This window comes from Nothobranchius furzeri, chromosome 17 (genome assembly GCF_043380555.1).
Source record: "Nothobranchius furzeri strain GRZ-AD chromosome 17, NfurGRZ-RIMD1, whole genome shotgun sequence".
NCBI classification, from domain to species: Eukaryota; Metazoa; Chordata; class Actinopteri; order Cyprinodontiformes; family Nothobranchiidae; genus Nothobranchius; species Nothobranchius furzeri.
The window spans coordinates 29,997,760-30,011,974 of NC_091757.1; positions in this window are offsets into that span (position 1 = coordinate 29,997,760).

The window sequence follows — 14,215 nt, forward strand, 5'->3', positions numbered from 1 at the left end:
GGCCGGCAATAATGTTATTGACTCCCACATTGGGAATAGGTTGGTTTGGACAATCGACATTCAAGATCCATTCAATAGGCTGTAGGGTGCCTAGAAATGTTCTTTTTGGCAAGGTAATGTCATGTTTGGTGTCGTTAGTTACTGTGATCATTACATAGGGCTTGGTGCCTTGCTTTATGTGTACCAATCCTGTGCACATTTCAAGCTGCTCTAAGGACTGACTGCCCTCTTCAGCTTCAAACAATACTGGATGATCAGAGTAATCCATGGTCGGTGACAGCTGACATTTCAGCCAAGTGACTCTTTGAGCAGGAATAACCATGTCTTTTCCTCCTATCCTTAGAGGACAATGAGGCTGGCTTGGTCCTTTTGTTTGGATAAAGCTCACTAGTGCTTCGGCCCTTTCAGGGTCAACAGAGATGGCATTGTGGAGTAACTTGACCATTGTTGGTATAGCTTGTTGTGGCTTTCCCTCAATTATTTGTTCTATGACATTAAAACCAATCAGTGGTCTCTCCATGGGCAAACTGCTGATTAATACTGGAACACCAATAGACAGACTGGGGTCTTCGCTCCCAGGAAGATTTATCACTATGGGTACCCAGCCATCAAATGGGATGAGGTCACCATTCACTGCATAAACTTTCAGTTCATCCATTTCCTCAAGGATTTCTGAAAGTTGGTGTAGGGCAAGATCAGGCAAATACCTGTTCTTCCAGTCCATGCTTATAATGCTGACTTGTGCTCCAGTGTCAAGTAGAGCAGTTACAGCCAAACCATTCAAATTGCACTGAATCAATGCTTTTTTTCCATTTAGTTTGGCAAGCGTTCCTTGTTTTGTACACTGGACTGAACCAATATTAGGCTGAGGAGATAGCTCTCCTTGCTTACAGACAGGAGCTTGTGTAGTTTTTAACATCGTCGTGCTGGGTTTTAGTGCATGGCCGGTTTGAATCCCAAAGTTTCGTGAATATTCTGGTTGGGGCTGTTTTAATCCGATCACTGGGTGCCCCGCTGCAGCGATCGGTCTATGTTTCCCTGATTCTGTTGTTTACGTAAGCAGCCCACAGCTCGGTGACCATCCTCCCAACAGAAGAAACAATGGGAACAATCAGAGTGATTTCCCTCCACACAGCTTGGACAGCCATATGATTTCTTCCTATCTCTTCTTCTGTTTTGGACAGGAGGCACAACTGACTCGGGCCCATGTAGCTGACTCTGTTGTCTCATTGTCTCCACCAGGTTTGTGAGCTCTTCTATCTTAGCTGTGAGTTCTTTGATCGGGTCTGGCTTGGTTTTGGGACTATGGCTCCTTTCCTTATTACACTCCTGTACTATGTTGAGTTCCAACTGAGCACTATGCGCACCTGTGGCATGTCTGCGAGCAGGCCCCATCCTCTTGTGCCTTTCACTTTCCTCACTAGTGATCCTTGTTAAGTGACGTAGAATGGTTTCGTCACTAACATCACTAGATGACAACAAAGGTTTCAACTCTCGCCGAATGTCACTGTGTTTGTATGCTAGCCCTTGGTAGACTGTCTGTAGAAAAAACATCTTGAACCGTAGCAGGAGTGTATTTTATTCCTGAGTCTGACAGTTTGGAAGTGAACATGACCCGCTGTTTTAATCCTATGACCCGATATAGGAACTGCTGGGGACTCTCACTCTCCTCCTGTCTAGCACACATCAATTCTTGGAAAAGTTCGGTACTGTTCTTTTCCCTGAGATGTGCTTGTAGAAACCCCTTAAGCTCCATCACAGTCAGGTCATCTTTGTTTATTAACATATCCTTAAAAGTGCCAGGTTTTACAATCCTGAGCACACCTCGTATTATTTCTGCATCAGGGAACCCATCCTTTTGTCCTTCTTTCATCTGTTTACAAATATTATTGTAGCTTATGTCTGAGGAATGGTCACCAACCTGGCCACCAACTCTCTCCTCTGGAGGTAGGAGAGCTCACGTAGTAAGATTATTTCCTCTCTGGTTGGTTGAGCTGTCAACTGGTGTACTGACCTTTGTTGGTGGGTGTGTCTGTGTTCTGAATCGGGTTGGGTAGGTGGTGGAGAAGAGGGCTCAGTTTGCTGGTTGGTGATGATTTGTCTCAACATTCTGCCCAGCTCCTCATAGCTGTTGAGCATCCCTTGTAGCTCCAAGGTCTTGTTCCCTGAAGCAGTTCTGGCAGGACCTGGTCTGGTAGTCTCATTACTCCAGCTCTGTAACACAGGATCAACTGGACCAACATCATACACTCTCCCACCAGTTTGAATCAGGTCACAAATATCATCTTTACCAGCAACATTAACAGGCTGAATAGATTGTGTGCTTACATTGTCTCCAGCACTAGTCATATTACGGTTCTTCACAACAGTATCAATACAGTCTTTCAACACTAACAACTCAGCCATTCCACCGTCCTCTGATTCAAGTAAGTGCTTGCTGTTCATGAAAGTACTGATATAGTCAAAGCAGCTGTCCTGGTCTTCCTCTTCGAATTCTCGTCGGTCTGGACTCGGAACTGAACCCACGTTATTGGCAATGTGGAGGAGCTCTTCAGCTGACAGAGTGAACAGACTCTTCTTAATGTCCCACACAAGTCTCCTTCTTTCACTCATAGCCATGGCAACAGCACCTCTTTGTTTTCCACACGGTGAGTAACGACTGGTGAAGACTTGACCTCCGCCTCAGCTCACAGTTCCCTCTTATGGCTTCAATGAACCTGGTGGTTCCAGATATCATCAGTTGATCAGCACCAGCTCAGCAGATGGCGCCGATCCCGGACGAGCCCCCAAGATTTGTAACGGGTCCTAGGAGTGGTAACTGCCGTCACAAGTAGGTTACCTGTATAAAGCAGGCAAAAGCAGAGTACTGAAGACAGGATGCCTCTCTTTTCCTTCCAGTTCACGTCTCATTTATTTTACAAACTCATGAAATTATAGTCACACGGTTCATTTCTGTTACTCCATTTCAGTTCCTTATAATTTCACTCCAAACAAACAACTTACATCACCCCTCAAGTTGCTTCTCTCAGCATTCTAGTCAGAACGTATATTTCATTTTAGGTGACAAACACATTTCTATTGTTGATTACTTTAAACAATCACTCTCTGCCAATAGTTCATATTGAGGTTCTTTTTTACAGTGTATCACTGAATTCAATCATAGTGTGCTATCTGCAATCAAATGTTACCAATCAACCATGCTCTGTGTAAAACAGACTACTGAAATAAATTGATAAAATGTCCATGTGCTATATGATCTTACAAACATCAAAACAGGAAATTATTAACAGGGTTAAACATTTGAACTTTGCCACTCAGTTAAACTATTCTTATAAAACACACTCTTTTCTTGTCACTGTCTGTAATACAGTAGAAAAAGTTCGCCAAATACAATCATACTCCTTTTTAATAGCGCTGAGACTCCCGTTTCAGCATAATAGCGGACACATGGAAAACCGTTGTCCCGGTAACAGCCGTTTGTTAGTTTACCGGCCGTTTGACCTAAGATGGCTGCCGCGAGTGAAACCGTTACATATTAAACAGTTTTTTGTTCAATTTAACTAAAGCATAACAACGTGGCACTGACATATATATATTGCTACCAGCTTAATAAAACAACTTTTAAGAGTTTATTCACATTTTCTGACCTGCATAAAGCAGGCAAAAGCAGAGTACTGAAGACAGGATGCCTCTCTTTTCCTTCCAGTTCACGTCTGAGGAAACGTCAGGCGCAGGCATCCCTTTATCAGTCCCCGGAACAACAAATCCATAAACAAAGGTTCCGCTCTGACTTAATGTGTCCATAAATAAAACATAAGCGTTTAAAAGACAAATAATATATATATATATATATATATATATATATATATATATATATATATATATATATATATATATATATATATATATATATATATATGATCAAGATTTAAATGTGGCAATCCATTTCATGGGTGCTACAGAACATTAAAACATTTTAATGAACATTTTAACGTTTTAATGAACATTTTAACGTTTTAATGAAAAATTTAACGTTTTAATGAACATTTTAATGTTTTAATGAACCTTTAAACATTTTTAAAAAAGACGATTTTAACATTTTAATGAAGAATTTAACGTTTTAATGAACCTTTAAACGTTTTTAAAAAAGAACATTTAAATGTTTTAATGAAGAATTTAACGTTTTAATAAACACTTTAACGTTTTAATGAAGACAGTACTGTATCTTTCTGACATCAACTAGAAACAAGCAGACTTTCTGATATAATGTAGAAACAGTCTCCTTCTGACATTTTAACGTTTTAATGAAGATTTTAACGTTTTTAAAAACGTTTAAAGGTTCATTAAAACATTAAAATCATCGTTTTTAAAAAAGTTAAATTTTTCATTAAAACGTTAAAATGTTCATTAAAATGTTTAAATGTTCATTTTTAAAAATGTTAAAAGGTTCATTAAAACGTTAAAATGTTCATTAAAACGTTAAAATGTTCATTAAAACTTTAAAATGTTCTTTAAAACATTAAAATGTTCATTAAAACATTAAAATGTTCATTAAAACGTTTAAAGGTTCATTAAAACGTGCTTGTTTCTTTATGATGTCAGAAAGATACAGCTTGTTTCAAAAAATGAACATTTAAACGTTTTTATGAACCTTTAAACATTTTAATAAACATTTTAACGTTTTTAAAAATGAACATTTTAACGTTTTAATGAACATTTTAACGTTTTAATGAACATTTTAATGTTTTAATGAACATTTTAACATTTAAAAAAATGTGCATTTAACCGTTTTAATGAAGAATTTAATGTTTTAAAGAACATTTAAACATTTTAATGATGATTTTAACGTTTTAATGAACATTTTAACGTTTTAATGAACATTTAAATGTTTTGATGAACAATTTAACATTTTAATGAACATTTTAACGTTTTAATGAAGAATTTAACGTTTTAATGAACATTTTAACGTTTTAATGACCCTTTAAATGTTTTTAAAAATGAACATTTAAACATTTTAATTAATATTTTAACGTTTTAATGAAGAATTAAATTCAACAAGCATATATATATATTCTGATATATATCAGACATATATATCTTGTTTCTACATGATATCAGAAGGAGACTGCTTGTTTCTACATGATATCAGAAGGAGAACTGCTTGTTTCTTTATGATGTCAGAAGGATACTGCTTGTTTCTACATGACATCAGAAGGAGACTGCTTAATTCTTTATGCTGTCAGAAGGAGACTGCTTGTTTCTTTATGATGTCAGAAGGAGACTGCTTGCTTCTTTATGATGTCAGAAAGATACTGCTTGTTTCTTTGTTATATCAGAGGCAGTCTGCTTGTTTCTTTATGATGTCAGAAAGAGACTCCTTGTTTCTTTATGATGTCAGAAAGTCTGCTTGTTTCTACATGATGTCAGAAAGAGTCTGCTTGTTTCTAGATGATGTCAGAGGCAGTCTGCTTGTTTCTAGATGATATCAGATATCATGAAGAAACAAGCTGTATCTTTCTGACATCAAGAAACAAGCATGTTTTAATGAAAATGTTAACGTTTTAATGAACCTTTAAATGTTTTTAAAAATGAACATTTAAATGTTTTAATTAACTCTTTCTGACATCATGTAGAAACAAGCAGTCTCATTCTGACATCATGTAAAAACTAGCAGACTCTTTATGACATCATAAAGAAACAAGCAGTCTGCCTCTGACATCATAAAGAAACAAGCAGTCTCCTTCTGACATCATGTAGAAACAAGCAGTTTCTGACATCATGTAGAAACAAGCAGACTGCCTCTGACATCATAAAGAAACAAGCAGTATCTTTCTGATATCATGAAGAAACAAGCAGTCTGCCTCTGACATCATAAAGAAACAAGCAGTCTGCCTATGATATCATAAAGAAACAAGCAGTCTCATTCTGATATCATGTAGAAACAAGCAGTCTGCCTCTGACATCATAAAGAAACAAGCAGACTCCTGACATCGTAAAGAAACAAGCAGTCTCTTTCTGACATCATGTAGAAACAATTAGTCTCCTTCTGACATCATAAAGAATCATTTTAACATTTTAATGAACATTTAAAGGTTTTAATGAATATTTAAACGTTTTAATGAAGAATTTAACCATTTTAATGAAGAATATATAGTATTAATGAACATTTAAACGTTTTAATGAAAATTTCAACGTTTTAATGAACCTTTAAACATTTTAATGAAGATTTAAACATTTGAATTATGATTTTAACGTTTTAATGAAGAATTTAACGTTTTAATGAACATTTATACATTTTAATGAACATTTTTACGTTTTTAAAAATGAACATTTAAACATTTTAATGAACATTTTAACGTTTTAATGAAAAATTTAACGTTTTTGAAAAATGAAGATTTTAACGTTTTAATGAACATTTTAATGTTTTAATGAACATTTAAATGTTTTGATGAACATTTTAACATTTTAATGAACATTTTAACATTTTAATGAAGAATTTAACGTTTTAATGAACATTTTAACGTTTTAATGAACCTTTAAACCTTTTTAAAAATGAACATTTAAACATTTTGATTAACATTTTAACGTTTTAATGAAGAATTATATTCAACAAGCATATATATGTTCTGATATATATCAGACATATATATCTTGTTTCTACATGATATCAGAAGGAGACTGCTTGTTTCTACATGATATCAGAAGGAGAACTGTTTGTTTCTTTATGATGTCAGAAGGAGACTGCTTGTTTCTACATGATATCAGAAGGATACTGCTTGTTTCTACATGACATCAGAAGGAGACTGCTTGTTTCTTTATGCTGTCAGAAGGAGATTGCTTGTTTCTTTATGATGTCAGAAGGAGACTGCTTGTTTCTTTATGATGTCAGAAAGAGACTACTTGTTTCTTTCTGATGTCAGAAGGAGACTGCTTGTTTCTTTATGATGTCAGAAAGTCTGCTTGTTTCTACATGATGACAGAAAGTCTGCTTGTTTTTAGATGATGTCAGAAAGAGTCTGCTTGTTTCTAGATGATGTCAGAGGCAGTCTGCTTGTTTCTAGATGATATCAGATATAATGAAGAAACAAGCTGTATCTTTCTGACATCATAAAGAAACAAGCACGTTTTAATGAAACTTTTAACGTTTTAATGAACCTTTAAACGTTTTTAAAAATGAACATTTAAATGTTTTAATGAACTATTTCTGACATCATGTAGAAACAAGCAGTCTCATTCTGACATCATGTAAAAACAATCAGACTCTTTATGACATCATAAAGAAACAAGCAGTCTGCCTCTGACATCATAAAGAAACAAGCAGTCTCCTTCTGACATCATGTAGAAACAAGCAGTTTCTGACATCATGTAGAAACAAGCAGACTGCCTTTGACATCATAAAGAAACAAGCAGTCTCATTCTGACATTATGTAGAAACAAGCAGTCTGCCTCTGACATCATAAAGAAACAAGCAGACTCCTTCTGACATCATAAAGAAACAAGCAGTCTCTTTCTGACATCATGTAGAAACAATTAGTCTCCTTCTGACATCATAAAGAAACATTTTAACATTTTAATGAACATTTAAAGGTTTTAATGAATATTTAAACGTTTTAATGAAGAATTTAACCATTTGAATGAAGAATTTATAGTTTTAATGAACATTTAAACGTTTTAATGAACATTTTAATGTTTTAATGAACCTTTAAACGTTTTTAAAAATGACGATTTTAACATTTTTATGAAGAATTTAACGTTTTAATGAACCTTTAAACGTTTTTAAAAATGAACATTTAAATGTTTTAATGAAGAATTTAACGTTTTAATAAACACTTTAACGTTTTAATGAAGACAGTACTGTATCTTTCTGACATCATCTAGAAACAAGCAGACTTTCTGATATAATGTAGAAACAGTCTCGTTCTGACATTTTAACGTTTTAATGAAGATTTTAACGTTTTTAAAAACGTTTAAAGGTTCATTAAAACATTAAAATCATCATTTTTAAAAAACGTTAAATTTTTCATTAAAACGTTAAAATGTTCATTAAAATGTTTAAATGTTCATTTTTAAAAATGTTAAAAGGTTCATTAAAACGTTAAAATGTTAAGATGTTCATTAAAACTTTAAAATGTTCTTTAAAACATTAAAATGTTCATTAAAACGTTTAAAGGTTCATTAAAACGTGCTTGTTTCTTTATGATGTCAGAAAGATACAGCTTGTTTCAAAAAATGAACATTTAAACGTTTTTATGAACCTTTAAACATTTTAATGAACATTTTAACATTTTAAAAAAATGAACATTTTAACGTTTTAATGAACATTTTAACGTTTTAATGAACATTTTAATGTTTTAATGAACATTTTAACGTTTAAAAAAATGTGCATTTAACCGTTTTAATGAAGAATTTAATATTTTAAAGAACATTTAAACATTTTAATGATGATTTTAACGTTTTAATGAACATTTTAACGTTTTAATGAAGAATTTAACGTTTTAATGAACATTTTAACATTTTAATGACCCTTTAAACGTTTTTAAAAATGAACATTTAAACATTTTAATTAATATTTTAACGTTTTAATGAAGAATTATATTCAACAAGCATATATATATATTCTGATATATATCAGACATATATATCTTGTTTCTACATGATATCAGAAGGAGACTGCTTGTTTCTACATGATATCAGAAGGAGAACTGCTTGTTTCTTTATGATGTCAGAAGGATACTGCTTGTTTCTACATGACATCAGAAGGAGACTGCTAGTTTCTTTATGCTGTCAGAAGGAGACTGCTTGTTTCTTTATGATGTCAGAAGGAGACTGCTTGTTTCTTTATGATGTCAGAAGGAGACTGCTTGTTTCTTTATGATGTCAGAAAGATACTGCTTGTTTCTTTGTTATGTCAGAGGCAGTCTGCTTGTTTCTTTATGATGTCAGAAAGAGACTCCTTGTTTCTTTCTGATGTCAGCAGGAGACTGCTTGTTTCTTTATGATGTCAGAAAGTCTGCTTGTTTCTACATGATGTCAGAAAGAGTCTGCTTGTTTCTAGATGATGTCAGAGGCAGTCTGCTTGTTTCTAGATGATATCAGATATCATGAAGAAACAATCTGTATCTTTCTGACATCAAGAAACAAGCACGTTTTAATGAAAAATTTAATGTTTTAATGAACCTTTAAACGTTTTTAAAAATGAACATTTAAATGTTTTAATGAACTCTTTCTGACATCATGTAGAAACAAGCAGTCTCATTCTGACATCATGTGAAAAACAAGCAGACTCTTTATGACATCATAAAGAAACAAGCAGTCTGCCTCTGACATCATAAAGAAACAAGCAGTCTCCTTCTGACATCATGTAGAAACAAGCAGTTTCTGACATCATGTAGAAACAAGCAGACTGCCTCTGACATCATAAAGAAACAAGCAGTATCTTTCTGATATCATGAAGAAACAAGCAGTCTGCCTCTGACATCATAAAGAAACAAGCAGTCTGCCTATGATATCATAAAGAAACAAGCAGTCACATTCTGACATCATGTAGAAACAAGCAGTCTGCCTCTGACATCATAAAGAAACAAGCAGACTCCTGACATCGTAAAGAAACAAGCAGTCTCTTTCTGACATCATGTAGAAACAATTAGTCTCCTTCTGACATCATAAAGAATCATTTTAACATTTTAATGAACATTTAAAGGTTTTAATGAATATTTAAACGTTTTAATGAAGAATTTAACCATTTTAATGAAAAATTTAGTTTTAATGAACCTTTAACATTTTAATGAAGATTTAAACATTTGAATTATGATTTTAACGTTTTAATGAAGAATTTAACGTTTTAATGAACATTTTAACATTTTAATGAACATTTTAACGTTTTTAAAAATGAACATTTTAACATTTTAATGAAAAATTTAACGTTTTAATGAACATTTCAACGTTTTTAAAAATGAACATTTTAAACATTTTAATGAACATTTTAACGTTTTAATGAACATTTTAATGTTTTAATGAACCTTTAAACGTTTTTAAAAATGACGATTTTAACGTTTTAATGAAGAATTTAACGTTTTAATGAACCTTTAAACGTTTTTAAAAATGAACATTTAAATGTTTTAATGAAGAATTTAACGTTTTAAGAAACACTAACATTTTAATGAAGACAGTACTGTATCTTTCTGACATCATCTAGAAACAAGCAGACTTTCTGATATCATGTAGAAACAGTGTCCTTCTGACATTTTAACGTTTTAATGAAGATTTTAACGTTTTTAAAAACGTTTAAAGGTTCATTAAAACATTAAAATCATCATTTTTAAGAAACGTTAAATTTTTCATTAAAACGTTAAAATGTTCATTAAAATGTTTAAATTTTCATTTTTAAAAATGTTAAAAGGTTCATTAAAACGTTAAAATGTTCATTAAAATGTTAAAATGTTCTTTAAAACATTAAAATGTTCATTAAAACATTAAAATGTTCATTAAAACGTTGAAAGGTTCATTAAAACGTGCTTGTTTCTTTATGATGTCAGAAAGATACAGCTTGTTTCAAAAAATGAACATTTAAACGTTTTTATGAACCTTTAAACATTTTAAAGAACATTTTATCGTTTTAATGAACCTTTAAACATTTTAATGAACATTTTAACGTTTTAAAAAATGAACTTTTTAACGTTTTAATGAACATTTTAACGTTTAAAAAAAATGAGCATTTAACCGTTTTAATGAAGAATTTAATGTTTTAAAGAACATTTAAACATTTTAATGATGATTTTAACGTTTTAATGAACATTTTAACGTTTTAATGAACATTTAAATGTTTTGATGAACATTTTAACATTTTAATGAACATTTTAACATTTTAATGAAGAATTTAACGTTTTAATGAATATTTTAACGTTTTAATGAACCTTTAAACGTTTTTAAAAATGAACATTTAAACATTTTAATTAACATTTTAACGTTTTAATGAAGAATTATATTCAACAAGCATATATATATTCTGATATATATCAGACATATATATCTTGTTTCTACATGATATCAGAAGGAGACTGCTTGTTTCTACATGATATCAGAAGGAGAACTGCTTGTTTCTTTATGATGTCAGAAGGATACTGCTTGTTTCTACATGACATCAGAAGGAGACTGCTTGTTTCTTTATGCTGTCAGGAGACTGCTTGTTTCTTTATGATGTCAGAAGGAGACTGCTTTTTTCTTTATGATGTCAGAAGGAGACTGCTTGTTTCTTTATGATGTCAGAAAGATACTGCTTGTTTCTTTGTTATGTCAGAGGCAGTCTGCTTGTTTCTTTATGATGTCAGAAAGAGACTCCTTGTTTCTTTCTGATGTCAGCAGGAGACTGCTTGTTTCTTTATGATGTCAGAAAGTCTGCTTGTTTCTACATGATGTCAGAAAGAGTCTGCTTGTTTCTAGATGATGTCAGAGGCAGTCTGCTTGTTTCTAGATGATATCAGATATCATGAAGAAACAATCTGTATCTTTCTGACATCAAGAAACAAGCACGTTTTAATGAAAAATTTAACGTTTTAATGAACCTTTAAACGTTTTTAAAAATGAACATTTAAATGTTTTAATGAACTCTTTCTGACATCATGTAGAAACAAGCAGTCTCATTCTGACATCATGTAAAAACAAGCAGACTCTTTATGACATCATAAAGAAACAAGCAGTCTGCCTCTGACATCATAAAGAAACAAGCAGTCTCCTTCTGACATCATGTAGAAACAAGCAGTTTCTGACATCATGTAGAAACAAGCAGACTGCCTCTGACATCATAAAGAAACAAGCAGTATCTTTCTGACATCATGTAGAAACAAGCAGTTTCTGACATCATGTAGAAACAAGCAGACTGCCTCTGACATCATAAAGAAACAAGCAGTATCTTTCTGATATCATGAAGAAACAAGCAGTCTGCCTCTGACATCATAAAGAAACAAGCAGTCTGCCTCTGATATCATAAAGAAACAAGCAGTCTCATTCTGACATCATGTAGAAACAAGCAGTCTGCCTCTGACATCATAAAGAAACAAGCAGACTCCTTCTGACATCATAAAGAAACAAGCAGTCTCTTTCTGACATCATGTAGAAACAAATAGTCTCCTTCTGACATCATAAAGAAACATTTTAACATTTTAATGAACATTTAAAGGTTTTAATGAATATTTAAACGTTTTAATAAAGAATTTAACCATTTTAATGAAGAATTTATAATTTTAATGAACATTTAAATGTTTTAATGAAAATTTAAACGTTTTAATGAACCTTTAAACATTTTAATGAAGATTTAAACATTTGAATTATGATTTTAACGTTTTAATGAAGAATTTAACGTTTTAATGAACATTTAAACATTTTAATGAACATTTTAATGTTTTTAAAAATGAACATTTAAACATTTTAATGAACATTTTAACGTTTTAATGAAAAATTTAACGTTTTTTAAAAATGAAGATTTTAACGTTTTAATGAAAAAAATTTAACGTTTTAATGAACCTTTAAACATTTTAATGAACATTTTAATGAACATTTTAACGTTTTAATGAACATTTTAACGTTTTAATGAAAAATTTAATGTTTTAATGAACATTTTAATGTTTTAATGAACCTTTAAACGTTTTTAAAAATGACGATTTTAACATTTTAATGAAGAATTTAACGTTTTAATGAACCTTTAAACATTTTTAAAAATGAACATTTAAATGTTTTAATGAAGAATTTAACGTTTTAATAAACACTTTAACGTTTTAATGAAGACAGTACTGTATCTTTCTGCCATCATCTAGAAACAAGCAGACTTTCTGATATAATGTAGAAACAGTCTCCTTCTGACATTTTAACGTTTTAATGAAGATTTTAACATTTTTAAAAACGTTTAAAGGTTCATTAAAACATTAAAATCATCATTTGTAAAAAACGTTAAATTTTTCATTAAAACGTTAAAATGTTCATTAAAACGTTTAAAGGTTCATTAAAACGTGCTTGTTTCTTTATGATGTCAGAAAGATACAGCTTGTTTCAAAAAATGAACATTTAAACGTTTTTATGAACCTTTAAACATTTTAAAGAACATTTTATCGTTTTAATGAACCTTTAAACATTTTAATGTACATTTTAACGTTTTAAAAAATGAACATTTTAACGTTTTAATGAACATTTTAACGTTTAAAAAAATGAGCATTTAACCGTTTTAATGAAGAATTTAATGTTTTAAAGAACATTTAAACATTTTAATGATGATTTTAACGTTTTAATGAACATTTTAACGTTTTAATGAACATTTAAATGTTTTGATGAACATTTTAACATTTTAATGAACATTTTAACGTTTTAATGAAGAATTTAACGTTTTAATGAACCTTTAAACGTTTTTAAAAATGAACATTTAAACATTTTAATTAACATTTTAACGTTTTAATGAAGAATTATATTCAACAAGCATATATATATTCTGATATATATCAGACATATATATCTTGTTTCTACATGATATCAGAAGGAGACTGCTTGTTTCTACATGATATCAGAAGGAGAACTGCTTGTTTCTTTATGATGTCAGAAGGAGACTGCTTGTTTCTACATGATATCAGAAGGATACTGCTTGTTTCTACATGACATCAGAAGGAGACTGCTTGTTTCTTTATGCTGTCAGAAGGAGATTGCTTGTTTCTTTATGATGTCAGAAGGAGACTGCTTGTTTCTTTATGATGTCAGAAGGAGACTGCTTGTTTCTTTATGGTGTCAGAAAGATACTGCTTGTTTCTTTGTTATGTCAGAGGCAGTCTGCTTGTTTCTTTCTGATGTCAGAAAGAGACTACTTGTTTCTTTCTGATGTCAGAAGGAGACTGCTTGTTTCTTTATGATGTCAGAAAGTCTGCTTGTTTCTACATGATGACAGAAAGTCTGCTTGTTTCTAGATGATGTCAGAAAGAGTCTGCTTGTTTCTAGATGATGTCAGAGGCAGTCTGCTTGTTTCTAGATGATATCAGATATCATGAAGAAACAAGCTGTATCTTTCTGACATCATAAAGAAACAAGCACGTTTTAATGATAATTTTAACGTTTTAATGAACCTTTAAACGTTTTTAAAAATGAACATTTAAATGTTTTAATGAACTCTTTCTGACATCATGTAGAAACAAGCAGTCTCATTCTGACATCATGTAAAAACAAGCAGACTCTTTATGACATC